The following is a 16,915-nucleotide window of genomic DNA, read 5'->3' as shown; positions in this document are numbered from 1 at the left end:
TTAAAATGTCACATGAATGATTTATTTCTGGGATAGACTAATATATCAAAATGTTAATCTAAATACCATCATTAAAGGGGTTGGATAACTTTAATAACCAAAACTGTAATAAAGGCCATTTGCTCCCAGTAGAAATGTTTTAGTCTTTATTGTACAACTCTGAATAATTTTGATTATAAAAATATTATCATCATAAAGTAAAAAAATTAAAAAATACACAATAGCTATGGATAACCACTCTTGTAATGATAATAGGCACAATTGTTAATTATAAAGAAGCCAGTTCCATTTTTTTGCAAATATTTGTTAAAAACATTGAGGATGGATGTAAAAATGTACGTCTATATGGATGATAATGTCAGTAATATAGGGAAGAAAAGAAGTAGCGGCTGAACTGAAAGTAGCTTAGCCTTTTCTCCTATCTGTAATAATGATTCTTTGGGATTACATATTAAATGAAATATCCAAGTCAGTATTACTCTTAATTACTAATTTCACAATTAATGTTATGATGTACATTGTTCTGTACTTTTTTTTGAACCCAAGTCATTCTGATGTATCCTGAGCTCATTTTTGAGCCACCAGTTAACCTAACAAGATATAATTATTAAAGAAGCATTAAAAGTTTATCCCTTTCCCTTTGGGTGCATTGATTCTCATCCAAAAAAAGTTGACTGTGCGCTATAAGGTTTAGCAAAAGATTAGTCATATATTCTGAGAATCAGAGATACAAGCTGTTAGAAATATTGCCTTCCTTCTTCAACTTTGATTGACCAGAGAAATCCAAAATAGGCATGGATTAAGGATATCTCCCGAAATCATTATCCCCTCTAAAACTGTAGACCAACGTTCTTTTTTCCTTGTATATAGGGCTAGACGTCAATCATTTCTAGGACATTTAAATGGAACCTGAGGAATTCCATCTCCAATTCACATGATAAGTAGATTTTAAAATATTCCTAGTCACTACCCTAGAATTCAGAAAAGAAAGACTAGTGCTGCTTGTGCAGTAGGCAAGCCATCTCTGCTGAATAAAGGAGAGAAGGTGTATAGTTTTAGGTCCAATAGGAAGAAAATTTGGTGAAAAAGAGGGAAATCAATAGGAAGGATGGAAGGCAAAAAAATGAAGTGTCAGACCAGAAATTTAAAACTGAATGGCACGATAATGTTCGCAATAAACTTTCTTAAATGTCCCATTTCATGTTTTTTTAGTATGGCTATTAACAGAATTGACACTGTGATGCAACTGGTGACACTGCAGCATCACAAACTCTGGGTATGACTTCGGAACCTAGACATTATCCATGTGAATTGTGAATGATCGAGTGTGTATGGTTTTCCCTCCTGGTACTATTGTTTTCGCACCTCATCCCTAAAGAAGTGGCCGTTAGGTTAATTGTCAATTCCATACTAGTCCCTGTGTGAGTGCTGATGTGTGTCAGTGGGCCATATAATGTACCAGTTTCATACAGTATGCATATTTCTTTATAAAACACATATAAAAACATTTTAAGATACTAATCTAAAACCCTCAAAGCTAGTGGATGTTTCAATGGGGTAAAGTTGAGATTGAGTGCATTTAAATACACACATAAAACTGGGATAAGTTGAGTAACATTGTTAAGGAATAGGCCTAGCTTCTTAAAAACCTCAGTTTACATGCCCAAGTACACTTCTTGAGTTCTTCTTTGGCAAAACACTCCGACATTATTAAACTGCCGAAAACAAACACGAAGACTATGGTATTTTTAATACAGTTTTTCCTCCATGTGTTGTGAATTAAATAACATTCAACCCCCTTTTGCATCCTTGACCTGAGCCACCGATAATTTGTGATATGAAAAATGGCTGCCACATCACCTGATGACACTGTTTCAACATATCTATAAGCAAATAGCTGGATTTAAACTAAAATGATTTTTTAGTTGATTGCAGGCAACACACTTTTTTGTTCTTGGCTGTGCGACTGAGCTCTGCAGAGGGTATGTGTGGTACTTGCTTTGCACCCAGTACTGCTGGCATTATTATAACTCAGGCATTTTTACTTCAATAAAATAAGCATTGCGTCAGGTTACTCTTTACCTTAAAAAGTAATTGGACTACATAACACACATTGCTTTTAACACGTTACTCCTAACACTGCTCCCAAGATTGAGCTGCTGAGCTTGGCACTGTACATTCAGCTCAAAAACATAAATTTTGAGATTTTTGGGCTATTGAATCACATTATTTCAACCAGTACAATAAATAATGTGATCACCTGAGCATTTGCCTCAGGGAATTTATCTTGTTGATGCTTCCACCTATGGCTGCTGAAAGTGCATGCAAAACATGCCCAATTGAACAGTGCAATGGACTCAAATGGGTTTACATGGTGTCACAAACTTGACAAGATGACACAAAAAGATTTAGGACTGGCACCCATATATTGTTTTTCCTGACTGCAAAATTGTTTGAAAAGTAGTAATACAGGTTAGAGTCCACAAAAGAACTGACTTGCTGGCACAAAGATGGCGGCTTTAAAAGAGAGAAGAGGAAGTGACACTATCATTGGGGCTGGAAGTGGATGTGGTGTCATTGGCGCCCCAAGACCGGAAGTGACATCATCATTTGGGGGCAGGCCCAGAAGTGATGTCATTGGGGCCAGGCGGAATTTCACATAACTGGTCTGCAGAGAAGTGAGAGAAAGAGTGCACTCCACCACCCCCTGTCCTGGCATAGAATTACTCTCATTCAGGGCCTTTTCCCATGTGCATGTGTGTGACAATGGCCAAATAACTCGGTTACTAGGACTATTAGTTTAGGGATAATTAAATAATATTTCATCAACGGTCCAATTAATTTTTTTTCCATCTAGTGCTGTGTTTCGTATCCAGTGTCACAAGGAAATTGAAAAATACCTGAGAGCAATATAAACACGGTATTACAAGATAAAATTAGAATGAAATTTGTTTGGACCACACTACAATTTGGTAGCTACAATTTTTCACTTTAAAAACATGAGATTCAATTAAACCTAGATATGGTGTAGTAAGGTACAGTAGTGTTCATTTTATAGATGAAATCTAGAAAGCAAGAGTGAGGATGCAGGGTTTTAACTTCAGTTCAAAGTTTGCAGTTAATGGAGCCTTGAAATGAGACTTTTGGAAGACCCAAAACAGTGAATAAACCAGTTTAATAGATCTTTGTGCTCTCATAGGTATATGTAGAGCAAGAATCTCTTAAATAATCTGAGGTGTTTGTGTTGACAGACATTCTGGTCAAATGTTGAAATTTTAAAGATAATTGTGTGTAAGAAATGAAACCACAGCAGTTGAATCAGCTAAAATGCTGTGTGATCTTTTAGATGTGTTTGATCTGGCTCATGACTTAGCATCAAGTGAAAAACATCTTCAAACCACGCTAATATGCATTCAACTATAACTTATTCTGGGAGAAAAATTACTACATAATCAGTCTACATAATTTTCTGTAATATTTTTGTATCTGATAGCATTTTAGTTGACTTGTCTTATCATATACAGTAAGCACCTCAATTATATGTTTATTTTTCAGTTTCAGTTATAATCATTTCATTGAATTTTCTTTCAGCTATCGATGGTTGAACAAGATGGCTTATCCAATTAAGATGCTACAATAAAATGACACAGTGGCCACAGCCTAAGCACATAAAAAAAGCAAACAAATGTTTGTCCAGCCGGATGTGTTCTGCAACTGAAAGCTTTGCAACGCTTTAAACCCTTGAATCTAGGTCGCTTTTAGTCTGCAGATTAATAATAACAAAATAATAATAATCCCGCAGCACAGGACAAAGAGCTTATCCTATACAAAAGATCATACATGAACTAGTATTTTAATAGAGACTTAAAATAATATATTTAAAAATCCTCTTAAGAAGTGTAGTTACATTAAAGACAGCAAGCTTGTTGTCCAAAAAAAAAAAGAATTAAAGACTTTGTTGAATCTCTCCTTCAAACAAGTGTTGTTTTGACAGATAATTAAAAATGAAATATAGGTTCATTATGGTTTAAATGAATTTCTGCACTTAGTGGTTCCTTGCAGGTACTTTTGGATGTATCTTTGTTTCAGGAGCATTAAGTAATCAGTCAAGTAAAGTATTATAAGCATGCAACAAATGGCTTAATAAAAGGTTTTAGAGACTTAAGTTAAATACCATTAAAAAAAGTTTGTAATGTCTACACAAATCATTAACCTAAAAGTTAAGAAAATCCTTTTTTTTTGGTAAAACATCTTTTTATTAAAAATTAAAAAAAAAAAGATTAACGTTGTTAACAGCACAAATGGTTAAGGGAAAAATGAACATGCTGCTCTAATATGACCTTTCCGAAGATAAATTACTTACGTGTAAATGTTGAAAATTCAATTTTTGAAGTAATTACAGTCTGCTTCTTTCAAGCTGTTCTTCAAAATGCAGCTTGGTATGTTTTGATTTTTTTTTTCTTTCTAACAAACCAGAAAAAATAAGTGTGCATAGATTTATTTCACATGAAACTATTAACCCAAAATAAACTTGGCATTACAGTTTAAGAGCCCTAATTATAATTGATTAATTTGCTTTAACATCCTAAAATGTTTTCACGACAAATGCCATATCAATACAAACAAGATTAATTGATATTTTGATATCACAAGTGAAAAGGGCACCTTGAACAAATACATACTGTGCAATATGTAATAGAGAATTTGTAAATAAAGAAGACAGCTCTAAAACTTTAACTTTAACTCCTTAGGGTTTTAAAGCTTTTATGGAAAATAATTCTTGGTTATTGCACTCCAGTGTTCTCCCACAATCTAAAAGCAAGGAGTCAGGGTTTTGGGCAAATGTAAAGTGGTTCCACATGAGAGAATGTGACCTACAACAGACATTTCTCCCAATGGCCAGGGCTGTGTCAATAAGCTCCGGCTGTATGTGCGCAGGTTCAAATAACGGATGGGTGGCACGATTTAACTTAAAATGTTCTCAGTCTTCATTTATAATCATCAATAATTTCTGGAATAAAACAATCAAAAATAACCAGAGAGCCACAGTATCTATTTCATAATGGTTGGAAAATTATTAAAAAAAACATAAATAACAAAATAATTGTCCCCAAGAAACACTTAAATATTTCAATCTTCAACTAGTAGGGATAGGAAACTTGCACAATTCATTTTTATAGTGTGTTTTGTCATGCCCTAGACCCACAGAAATAACACAACTAGCAGAATATATAAATATAATTCATTATCCGTTAGTATTATTAATATGTAAAATCAGATCCCTGATTTATTTTGCAACCTTTTCACTTGACATTATTACACTCAGCCTTACTTCTTACCTATAAAAAGAAGAGTGCACTAGTCTGAACCTGTTTTTACCAGGCTTTAGTCTTTTAACCCATGTTGGCATTCACTTAGGCTCAAAACCCCACATCCACCCCCCCCCCAATCTTTTTATTCCATCCTTTCTTTACTACTCATTATGCTGTATCCAACAACAGGCAAAAACATACATGATCAAGCATTTACCTTATTGTCTATAGCACTATTAACAGTATGCAGTTTCACTAAGTAGTGTACAGAACAAGTAAATCGCAGTACAGTATCAAATATACAAGCTAATTATTGCAACCTAAATGAAAAAAATAGCAAACATAAATAAAACAGGAGAAATGATGGATATGAGCTGCAAGAAGGTACATTACCTTGATAGGAATTTCTTTAGGCTTGGGAAAGGTGCAATATAATTAAAACAGTGAGAAAGGTGATATATAAATATAAAGAATTATTATTATTATTATTATTATTATTATTATTAGAAAGGGTTTCCTATTAGCTCAGGTACATCTGTAAACACTTGTACCATATTTCCATGCAGGTAAAGTGTAATGTGGATAGTGAATCTCACGTTTTTTTACTTTCCACCTTTAAAAGTACAGAGCATTGTGTCTGAAATAGCATCTATCATTTACAATTAAGACTATTAAATAGGCATTATCACAATATACAGCACAGGATAGCCATGTTTGGAAATATAAGTACAATAATTATAAATGGTTTCAGTATTCAATAAAATGTTTTTGCAATTAGTACTTAATTAATTAAGACTTACATATTGTGCACATCTACAAAACCAACAAACAGTAATTTGTTTAAATAATATTTGGAAGTTTAACAAAAGAATTAAAAAATGGTGCCTCTTTGGACAGATAGGCAGTCAAATATTATTTACTTTTAAAATCTATTTTTACTCAATTTTTCTGTATTTTTTTTATTATTTATCGATCATGCCTAATGTCTTTAGGAAATACACAGATGGAAGGCAGAGCATGTGTGCAGTGAAATTCTCTGCAGAGTTTTATTTGCTTTATTTGGGAAATTTTTAAATGTCATTTAAATTTAATAAATAACCAACCCTAAAGTTCACATTTTATTTTGAATAGTATATATTTTGAAAGTTATAAATTATTATTAAAAATTTGATTTTTTTTCTTATCCACTTTACTGTTCTTAAAAAAAAATTTGAATGCATTTCCTAGAAACCTGATTAACTCACTCTGCACTGAGTGCTGTTTTAAGCGTTGCATTGTGATGGTTTTGAAGTGGTAGTACTTAATTCATAGAATTCATCAAGAATTGTCAGTGAGTGCTGTGCTGCTGTAAGTTTTAGCAAATTAATTAGATCTAGGGGGGCTACACTTTTAATTTGAAATACTTATATTTAAGGAGAGAGCAAAACTAAATTTCACAGTAAGGGAATAAGAAATGCTATTGTGAAAAAGGTGCATCATTACCTGGAGGAATGCAAATTGATTCCAGCCAAACACGTAATCAGAGGCATGTATTTCTTCCTCATACATACCCACTCACTTATTCATTCATGGCAAATGAAGAAGCTAAGCTAACATCTATCTTTGTGAAGTGGGAGGAGACTGAAGTATCTGAACATGGAGAAAATTTTAAAAACCATGACTTTTAGACGTGACTGTTTTGTGAAGAAGGGAATCTGTTAGTTTCTCAAAATAATACAGGAAAACAAAACTCAGAAGAGGGTGTGATATTGAATGAAATGGGCTAAATAAAATATGTCACCTTGAACCCAATGTGGATTGGTGATGTTCTTGTTCTCATAATAATCCTCTGACACAGAAGGTTCTGATGCTTTTCAATATGTTATAACATACGGTCCAACAAAAGGTAGGTGTCAACTGTCATAACAAATTTTAAAACAGAAGTACTATTTGGAAGACACTGCACTGTACAAAGTAAATTTTGTGAAATTAGAATGAATATTTTAACAAACCATTTTAGCTCTTTCATAGTATGTGTCAACATAAATGGTAGAAGGCTGTGCCAACAAAAGTTGACATCAAAGCATAACAGGCAAAATGTAGAAAAAAGTCACCTAGAGTGTATTACTTCATTTTATCAGCAAAATGGCAGCAAAGACCACAAGATAAACTGAGTCACATACACTTAAGGCATTAACTTTGCAGACAGCTGGTATAAAATACCAGCAGTTGTTCTCATCAAAACAAAGAAAAAAACTGTTCATTCTAACTCAAGAGACAAAGTTCAGCATCGCAATGCAGTGATGTTTTTCTTACATCTGTCATATTTCCCTCATTTACAACAACATGTGACCATATGCAAAGGTGAGAGGTCTGATGTTTGATTGGTGTTAATTAGTAAAATTAGAATTACTAAACAATAGTTTAGTCTGAAAATCCAAGTACAGCATTGTATTACCTCAATACTAATGAGTCTAATAATTTTTATATACTCCCATACCCCAAATCTTTATATAAGACACTTGGCATTTAACCTCTATAAACTAGGAGTGGAGTCTGTCTCACCTGAACAGTGCAAACTACTGCATTCAGTAAGGCAAACCTCTTCAGAAGAGCTGACTCCCATCTTGAAGGAATATTTTTTTACAAAATGTGTTTTGTAGTTTTTTGGGTTTTTTTCAGATCTCCACATTTATCCTTCCCCTATAAAAATGTACATTGAAAAATAACTCCAAAGGCTTAATAAAGAGGAAAAACAAAAGTTACATTTATCTGTATTATTAGTTATTCTTATGAAATAATAGTAGGTGTTTCCCCTAGAGTTTGGAAAATTATAATTACCCAACATTTTAAATTAACCAAATTAAATAATTTATATAGATGAAGGAAGAAAATTAAATCTCAAACTTGTTTTCAGTTTAAGAAATAAAACTTAATACACCAAGGCACAAAATATAATGTTTGATATATATAATTACCATTCAAAATTGGAAGAGTAGATTTCTATTACAGTAAACTGCACACCATTGAAATTGAAAAATATATCTAATTGCATTACAGAATAAAGAACTATCTAATCAAATGTATACTTTCAGACCTTTAACAGCCCACTCATAACATTAGACCATACCATCTAAAAATAGAACAAGAATGGAGAGCTCCGTGGTTAAATGGATTCATTTCTTTGGGTGAGCTAGAATCATACCAGCTTGCTGCTACAAATCCCCTGTGTAGTTTTCGTGTCTCCTGTCAATTTACCTCTGGTATTGCTTTATTAAAAGTATGACTATGCCAACATTTGCATTTTGTACACAAATTAATCTCTTAAGGCTAACTTAACTCCACAGTGAACATTGGTAATTCAAACAGTTATTACATATTTGACAGAATCACTTAGACGCGCACAAAGATAAATGCCAAGGTGTCTGTGTGTGTGTTTTTTTAATATGCATCAAATGAAATGTGAACTCGAATCTAAAATGATATTATCAAAATATTCATTTTATTTATTGATGCTAATTATGATCAGACTGTATTCATAAACATATTCCTTGCATTGTTTTTGTCATTGTTCCTCCCTCCTACCTAGTTGGGCAGCATTAAGTCATCATTATGAGTCTGAGATCAGAGAACAGAATTATGAATTATGCAAACATAAGAGAGAGGTCACTGGGGATCACCCACAGCATAAGAATGTTCACCAAGATTACTAGATGATCGTAAGAAGTTCCTGCTGCATATTATGGAGGAAAGTCTTGTCAAGAAGCTACCAATACAGCTCTATAATTGTAATTTACAGCTAATGGATGAAAGGACATCTGTGCCCCAACATTCAGTGAGTGGTTTCAGAGGGTCTAGAAAGGAAATAAGACAGATAGAAAGTGAGAAAGAGATGGTAGATGAGAAAGTGAGAGCTTTTAAGGCCATCATATTCAAGCTGAAATTAGGACCAAATCTGTTGTTCTGTCGGTTTATTTTTTCCAATTTTCATCCATCCATCGTGATTGTTTTATAGTAAACACTCAATATTTTGAACTTTCTGCCACCTCAGTGTCATTCTGAATGAAGAAGATCATTATGAACGTGCCCCTCCTGTGAAACTCACTGCACACATGCACACACTCATCCCAGGACCATCAAGTGCAAAATAGGAATCATTCTTGGACAGATCACCAGTTTATTGCAGGGAATGCTCACATGAGCACTAGACACGTCTAAACCTAATTATTCCCAATCAGTGTAAGGTCATTAATTTACCTAAAGAGACCATGGGAATTTTGAGAGAATGTGTCGAGTCCATGTAAATCATGACTAGGCCATGATTTAAGCATATGTCCTCCTACATAGAGTTTAAGCCTGGCAGGCACCACAGCCTTTGTTATAAAGACACACTCACAAGCTGCTGTGACCTCACTGAGTAACAGAGTGATTCTTCTATCACCGACGAATGGCCTCAGCTCTTGAGCTGTGACATCAGGTTTGGCTCGCCTCCCAGCTAGCCGCTCCTATGTGAGCTGCCGGAGGGTACACACCGCCCACCCATAGTGTATATCCAAGTCACAGCAATATTTGTCTCAGTCCAGGAATTCTCTCTGTAGCACCACATGTGGAATGTGAACCGTCCACCTTTGAGTTATAAAGATGAATTCACAATCTGCTGCCATCTCACTCAGCAATAGAAGTATTTTCTACCCCCCACGAATTGCACTTTCCATATTTGCAACATCAAGCTGTGCTGTCTTCCCCAGGGCTTACATGCTCTAATGGACAACTACATATAGTAAACTAGTGAATGTTGCAATATAGGAATAGGCTATTTCCATTGAGAAAGACAGACATGCAACATCTTTTCATTTAAATCTCCAAATAAGGCTGATACAAATCAGTGTCACTGTGGGGGGTGGTGGTCAAAGGCTATCTTTATTAAAAACTATTTTTGTTCTAAATTTGATAGATTCTGATTTGGGCCAATAACATAGAAACAGGTGAACATCCTTTAGCTCATGTCCTGTCTGCTTCTGCTCTGCTCAGTGAAGCTGCCATTCTGTTCACAGCTGATGTAGTTCTTCATATAGATGCTCTTCATTTTGCTAGCCATTTGAAGTATTTACAGTAGATTGAGACTGTTGTAAATGGAGCAGTTGATCCTTTTTATTAAAAAAGTAGTTGTTGACCTACTCCTGGATTAGGGAAGGGTCCCTGAAAAGCTTTTTTAAATTCAGAGATAAGTGAGGAGTTCCGCGATGAGTAGAAAAGAATATGGCATGGTTTCACCTCAGACCTTCAATGGAGAACTTAAAAACTTTATGCTATAATTTGTCCTAGTGTAAATGCTCAAACTGAAAGGGGCATTTTAATCTAGCTTTTGGAGAAAAAAAGGAAATGAACTTTGTTTGTTGCAGCTCACCTGTGAGGAAGCACAACAAAGTCATCAAATAGTCTCTATCTTTGTCACACAGGATTTATCTGAATTCATTAACCTTGCCTTTCTCAGTTTCTGGCACACCACTGTAATTTTGGCTGGCAGAGGGACACTCCATGCTTTTCTGCTTATGTAGTACAAAAAAGAACTGTTGCTAAGCTGGTAATTGCTTACATGAATCAACAATGCAAGACAGTCTGCCGGGTTCATACAAACACCCCCTGTCTTGTATCACAGTGTGAGGACCATGTCTAGCAAGTATGAAACCAGACTTAGTCCGCTATATCTTTTTGCTTATAGCTAAAGCTGTAGATAATTTGGTAGCTACCAAAAGGCAAATATGAGAAAGTTTTACTTTGCAATGTGCCTTTCACAAACAGCAGAAACTTGTAAAAAGAATATTGCACTAATTTTTAAAACAATATAGAGTTTCTCTTTAACAGCAGCTGCACCATGATTAATAAGAGTGGCTAATCATGTAGCTGGAGATAACTCTTTAAAAGCTGCTTAACAGAACTTACCTTTTAGTGCAGTAGTGGGTCAGGCACCATGAGAATACACTGCATTATCTGGTGGCTGTCCAGAAGCAAGTGTGTGATCCAGGTGGAAAAATATGTCCATATGAAAAAATATGATCAACACAACCATATCCTTACATGTAGAGAAATGCAATTTTTCTCTTTTGTGATTTCAGATTCAAGTCATGAAATTAGAAGTCATACACTGGGGTATGACAGTTGTAGGAGCAACAATGAAGGCGTAGTTTTGCCACTAACTGCTGGAGAACGTTCTGTCTGAGTTGTGGCACAATTAGCAATATTCAGCAGTTGTGAGTTATAAAAGTTTCTTTAATTTTGCTTCACTTATTTGTGCAACCTGACATCCATAATGAAGTCTAACATCAGAATGGATGACTTGGTAACAAAAGTTAAGCACATTCTGCCCTCTGTTTATGGGTGTTAACTGCAACCTCCTGTGTAAAACTCAGATAAACAGACACAGAGGACGTGGGGACAATTGCACTGACTCAGCTTTATGTTAAAGTCTTTCCAAATTGTGTTTAATCGGGAGTGGTTTTATTAAGTGCATCTGTGTAAGACTATAAGAAGTATGGAATCAAAATAAGTGATGTGGGGCACTGGTTGAGCGTGATGCACTCTTTATAGCCCTGGCTAATACCAGCATGGGTCACTACAATTACCAACATGAGTGCTGCAACAGCAGAAATGAGGGTGTTTTACATACTATAACTGAGATCAGGTTATTCTTATTATTTCCATTGTCTCATTCCCAAACTAGCATTGAACTCTGGATCATGTTTTCAACACTGTATAATAGATCAGCCACACAATTGACCTAATTGTTTAAGCAAGATGAATATCTGTAGACAGGGCAGCTAGCATTTACTGTTTATTACCTGTGTGGGGAACGCCATCCTGGCACTTCAGTAGCCTTACACAATGAACACTGTTACATTCTTCTGCATTTTATTTTTTATATAGGCCTTATAACGGTCACTTTAAAATCAAAATCAGTAAGGATGCATTAGGTATTAAAAACATAGATGTTGTAAGTTAATATCTTCGTTCAGAATGGGTCTACACATGGTTGGTTTCATTTCAAAAATCAATTTTAAAATATCGAAGTTTTATATCATACTAAAGTTACTAATGTAGTGCACTAAAGAAGTATCAAAGCAAGAAGGAGATTTTTCAATGTGTAGTATTATGCTCTATAATGAAATATCCCATGCCAGCTGAGATCTCTTATTTGTCAAATTAGCCAATGCTCTAAATATACACAAAGGTTCTTTCTATTTTTAATCAGTAATCTGAAATAATATTCAGAGTGGGCCATGTAACTAACTTTTTCAGTCGATGCTGCTTTTTAATATTGTAATTTAGTTTGTCTCCGAATTTTCAGCATTTCAATTTAAGTGGAAAATGTGATATAATTAAAACACTGTGAATTTATTTTTGCTTTAAAATCATTGTTTGCCATGAGTTACTTATACTTAATGAGAGTTTCACAATGATATGTGAGCTGATTTATATTACTATCAAGAATAAGGTTTAAATCCCTCAGGTTGTAACATGCACATTTATTAAAAAGGATCAAATCAATTGTATTTAACAGTTGACCTTAAACTGTTTCACTTAAAGTTGAAGTAATTATGCTTTAAATATAAATATGGGAAGGTTTAATAAAGGGAATCATAATGAGAGTGCACTGGACCGTCAGTTCAAAATACTAGCATAGAGTGAAAAATTGCCTGTTTTCACATTGCCACATATGTTAAAATTTTTCCTCAATGTTTCTTTATCTTAGTTTAAAGCTCAAATGGATAAAAGGCTGATAAGCTCAGCTTTTGAAAAGAAGTATATTTTAAGAAAATTATCCATATGATTATGTTTGATTCTTTTTTTAAAATTTAATAATAACTCCTCAAGAGAAGTAAAATCAACTTGATACAGTAGCTGAGTCATTATCATTATTATGCTACCTTGGCTTAACTGATGCCTGGAGATTTGTATTACAATCTGTAAAAGAGAGCTGCTATGTGGCATAAATTGCCTGTTGCTGTCATCGTCAGTGAGCTGGGTAGTTCAATACACTATGTAAGGCTGATTTTGGAAAGGGTAGGGAAATGATGACTTCAGTTAGGAATATTGTTAAGAAATGTGAATAAATTCCTAACCCTAATGTACATGCATTCCTTTTTAGGACGCAGTGTCATAAGTATTGGTTGCGGTGGGATCCATTTCTACTGCTGAAGTCACACTGGTGATTAAAAGCTATATTGTGGTAAGACAGGTTATTGGGAGGTGGGGGGGTTTGAATAACACACCTTTTTAATGCTACACAGAAGATGAGAACAGTCCCTTTGGACTGGCAGTCGGTAGTGGTGGTCTCAACTTCTTGTAAATAAGGACAAGAGAGTGTGTTCAAGCTACCAATGGATCACACAAAAAGAGACTTTGCTTGATAGTTGAATGTCAGAGTCAGGTGGAACAATGCAGATTTATCATGGTCACAGAAGAGTGGATTGGTTGTTTACCCTTGTGCAGATGTAAGAGGGGTCTTAAGATTTTGTTAGTCCTGCAGAGTCGGGAAAAATTCCTCATCTTTTACACTGAAGTGTCTTGTGTAATGTGCTTCAAGAGTGTGAGGTTTTGGTCTTCTAGTGAAGAAAATTGAACTCCACAAAGGATATAACACTACATAACTTTAGCATGCTACCTAACAACACAAATGGCTGTAGCAATGTTTTCCTGGTATGAGAAGTTCAGCCCTTTTTCTTTTTTAATTTTGTCATGGTAAGACAAAAACAAAACCTTGGAAAGACAAGTCTCATTTTTGTTTGCATGGTCCACAACATCTGCCTTATTTGTTTCTTTTGTTTTGGCCAAACTGCATGCATTGTATTCCAGAAGAGTGTTCATTGGTTGACACCTCACTCAAGCAAACACACATGAGCCCACCCCTACAGCTTAACTCTTTCAGGGCTGATGTCGACTTTTGTCAAAAGGAGGAGTTGACGATGGTAATCAACTGTAAACTATGAAAAAACGAACCATTATGTTTTAGTTGGACTCTCATTACTAGAAAGAAAGTTAGCTTCATTGGTTTGACCGAGATTTCGTGCACTTGTGTGAGTAGCAAGGCGCAAACAAGAGCAAAAATGGCACTGACATAATAGTGAGAGATCAAAGCAAATGCGTAAAAGCAAAATACTCTGTGGATGAAGTTTTACCTGTTATCTGTGAAATGGACTACAGTAATCCCTCCTCCATCGCGGGGGTTGCGTTCCAGAGCCACCTGCGAAATAAGAAAATCCGCGCAGTAGAAACCATATGTTTATATGGTTATTTTTATATTGTCATGCTTGAGTCACAGATTTGCGCAGAAACACAGGAGGTTGTAGAGAGACAGGAACGTTATTCAAACACTGCAAACAAACATTTGTCTCTTTTTCAAAAGTTTAAACTGTGCTCCATGACAAGACAGAGATGACAGTTCCGTCTCACAATTAAAAGAATGCAAACATATTTTCCTCTTCAAAGGAGTGCGTGTCAGGAGCAGAGTCTGTCAGAAAGACAGAGGAAAGCAAACAAATCAATAGGGCTGTTTGCTTTTAAGTATGCGAAGCACCGCGGCACAAAGCTGTTGAAGGCGGCAGCTCACACCCCCTCCGTCAGGAGCAGGGAGAGAGAGATAAAGAGACAGAGTTTGTTTTTCAATCAAAAATCAATACGTGCCCTTCGAGCTTTTAAGTATGCGAAGCACCGTGCAGCATGTCGTTTCAGGAAGCAGCTGCACAAAAGATAGCAACGTGAAGATAATCTTTCAGCATTTTTAGACGAGCGTCCTTATCGTCTAGGTGTGCGAACAGCCCCCCTGCTCAATCCCCCTACGTCAGGATCAGAGAAAATCAGCGCAAGAGAGACAGAAAAGTAAGCCGGGTAGCTTCTCAGCCATCTGCCAATAGCGTCCCTTGTATGAAATCAACTGGGCAAACCAACTGAGGAAGCATGTACCAGAAATTAAAAGACCCATTGTCCGCAGAAATCCGCGAACCAGCAAAAAATCCGCGATATATATTTAAATATGCTTACATATAAAATCCGCGATGGAGTGAAGCCGCGAAAGGCGAAGCGCGATATAGCGAGGGATTACTGTATAACTTTCCGCACTCCAATTTTGATACAAGTGATCGAAAACGAATGTGAGGTTCCAGCTTCAGCTGACTGGTCCCCAGCTAATCGTGGTGATGAACAGGTTCATGTAGTTGACACACCTATGGCAATGTTCGCCAGGAGGACTGACACTTAACAATAATAAGAGTTAGAAACCAGATTGCAAAGCACAGCGACCATGACCGGTGCTGCTACTGCCCCAGCCATGCGAAGACAGCCTGGCAGCAAGCCTGCCGCACATTCTTGGCAAACTGGCAGCCACAGCATGCAGCAACAGATGTTTTATGATTATTATTATTTATATTATGTGAAACCATTGCTTTTCAGAAACTGTTTTTTGGAAACAATATTCAGCCCTCAAATAGTTAAGGCAAAATTAAACCTGTCATGGCTTATTGCAGAGCACTATGAATAAGTAGCTAGGGATGTTACACTGCATGGCTGACGGGCACAAGCACGCACTGCAACAGATCATAACTGTATAAGGTTTTGTAAATGAATGCTGAAATCTCTGGCAAAGTCATGTAATATGATACCAGCCTAATGATGATATCATAATACATGATATCAACTTGCAGCTAAGGATTGGAGAGCATTCAGCTTGGGAGACCAAGGATTGCATCTCACCTGCTTGCAGGTGGTCCTGTTTATCCGCTTTGCCTCATTAGATCGTGATCTCTGGAATGCACATTAACAATTCTCAGCTGAGTGTAATGAGCTATTATGAGAATCGGCACATTCATATCTGAGGTAATTGACCTCTCCTAGGAAAGAGTGGCTTGTTCTTTTTAGTAAGTGGTGTGCTGCAGCGAAGGAGTTTTACTCTTATTCATCAGTATGGGAAGGCATTATCATGAAATTGACCAAAAAATGTATGCAGCTATAACAGTTTCTTAGATTTTGCAAAATCCTGTGGTGGTGAAGAAGAAGGTATGTCCTTGGAAGAAGATTTCAGTTTACAAATGAGTCTACTTCCCTATCCCTACCCAATATCTGGATCTCTGAGTAGTGACAGAAGCAATGAGTTTAACAGGCCAAAACGCGGCCCCTGTGTATGGTGGTTAGGTCTTATTCTTCATGATTTAATATGGAGTTCAGCAATATGGTAGGACCTCAGAGTTAAACTAGTACTTCTTTGGACCAAGGATTTTTTTTCTCAAATATTTTTTATTCCTTTGCACAGAGGAACATTTACATTCAGTCTGCTACATAAAATTACAGTTATACTGTAAATCTGCATTATGTCTTAACATTAAAAAGATACTAATTTTACATTTTATATAGAGAGACAGTTAAAGGTAAAGGAATTATATGAGATCATCAGAGGATTAACATTTATATAAACTGCTCAAAAAAATTAAAAGAACACTTTGAAAACACATCAGATCTCAAATTGGAAAACAATCATGCTGGATATCTATACTGATATGGACTGGGTAATGTGTTAGGAATGAAAGGATGGGACATCGTTTGATGGAAATGAAAATTATCAACCTACAGAGGGC

This window comes from Erpetoichthys calabaricus, chromosome 9, assembly GCF_900747795.2.
Source record: "Erpetoichthys calabaricus chromosome 9, fErpCal1.3, whole genome shotgun sequence".
NCBI lineage: Eukaryota > Metazoa > Chordata > Cladistia > Polypteriformes > Polypteridae > Erpetoichthys > Erpetoichthys calabaricus.
The sequence above is the reverse complement of the archived record's forward strand: the minus strand, read 5'-3'. Positions refer to the sequence as shown.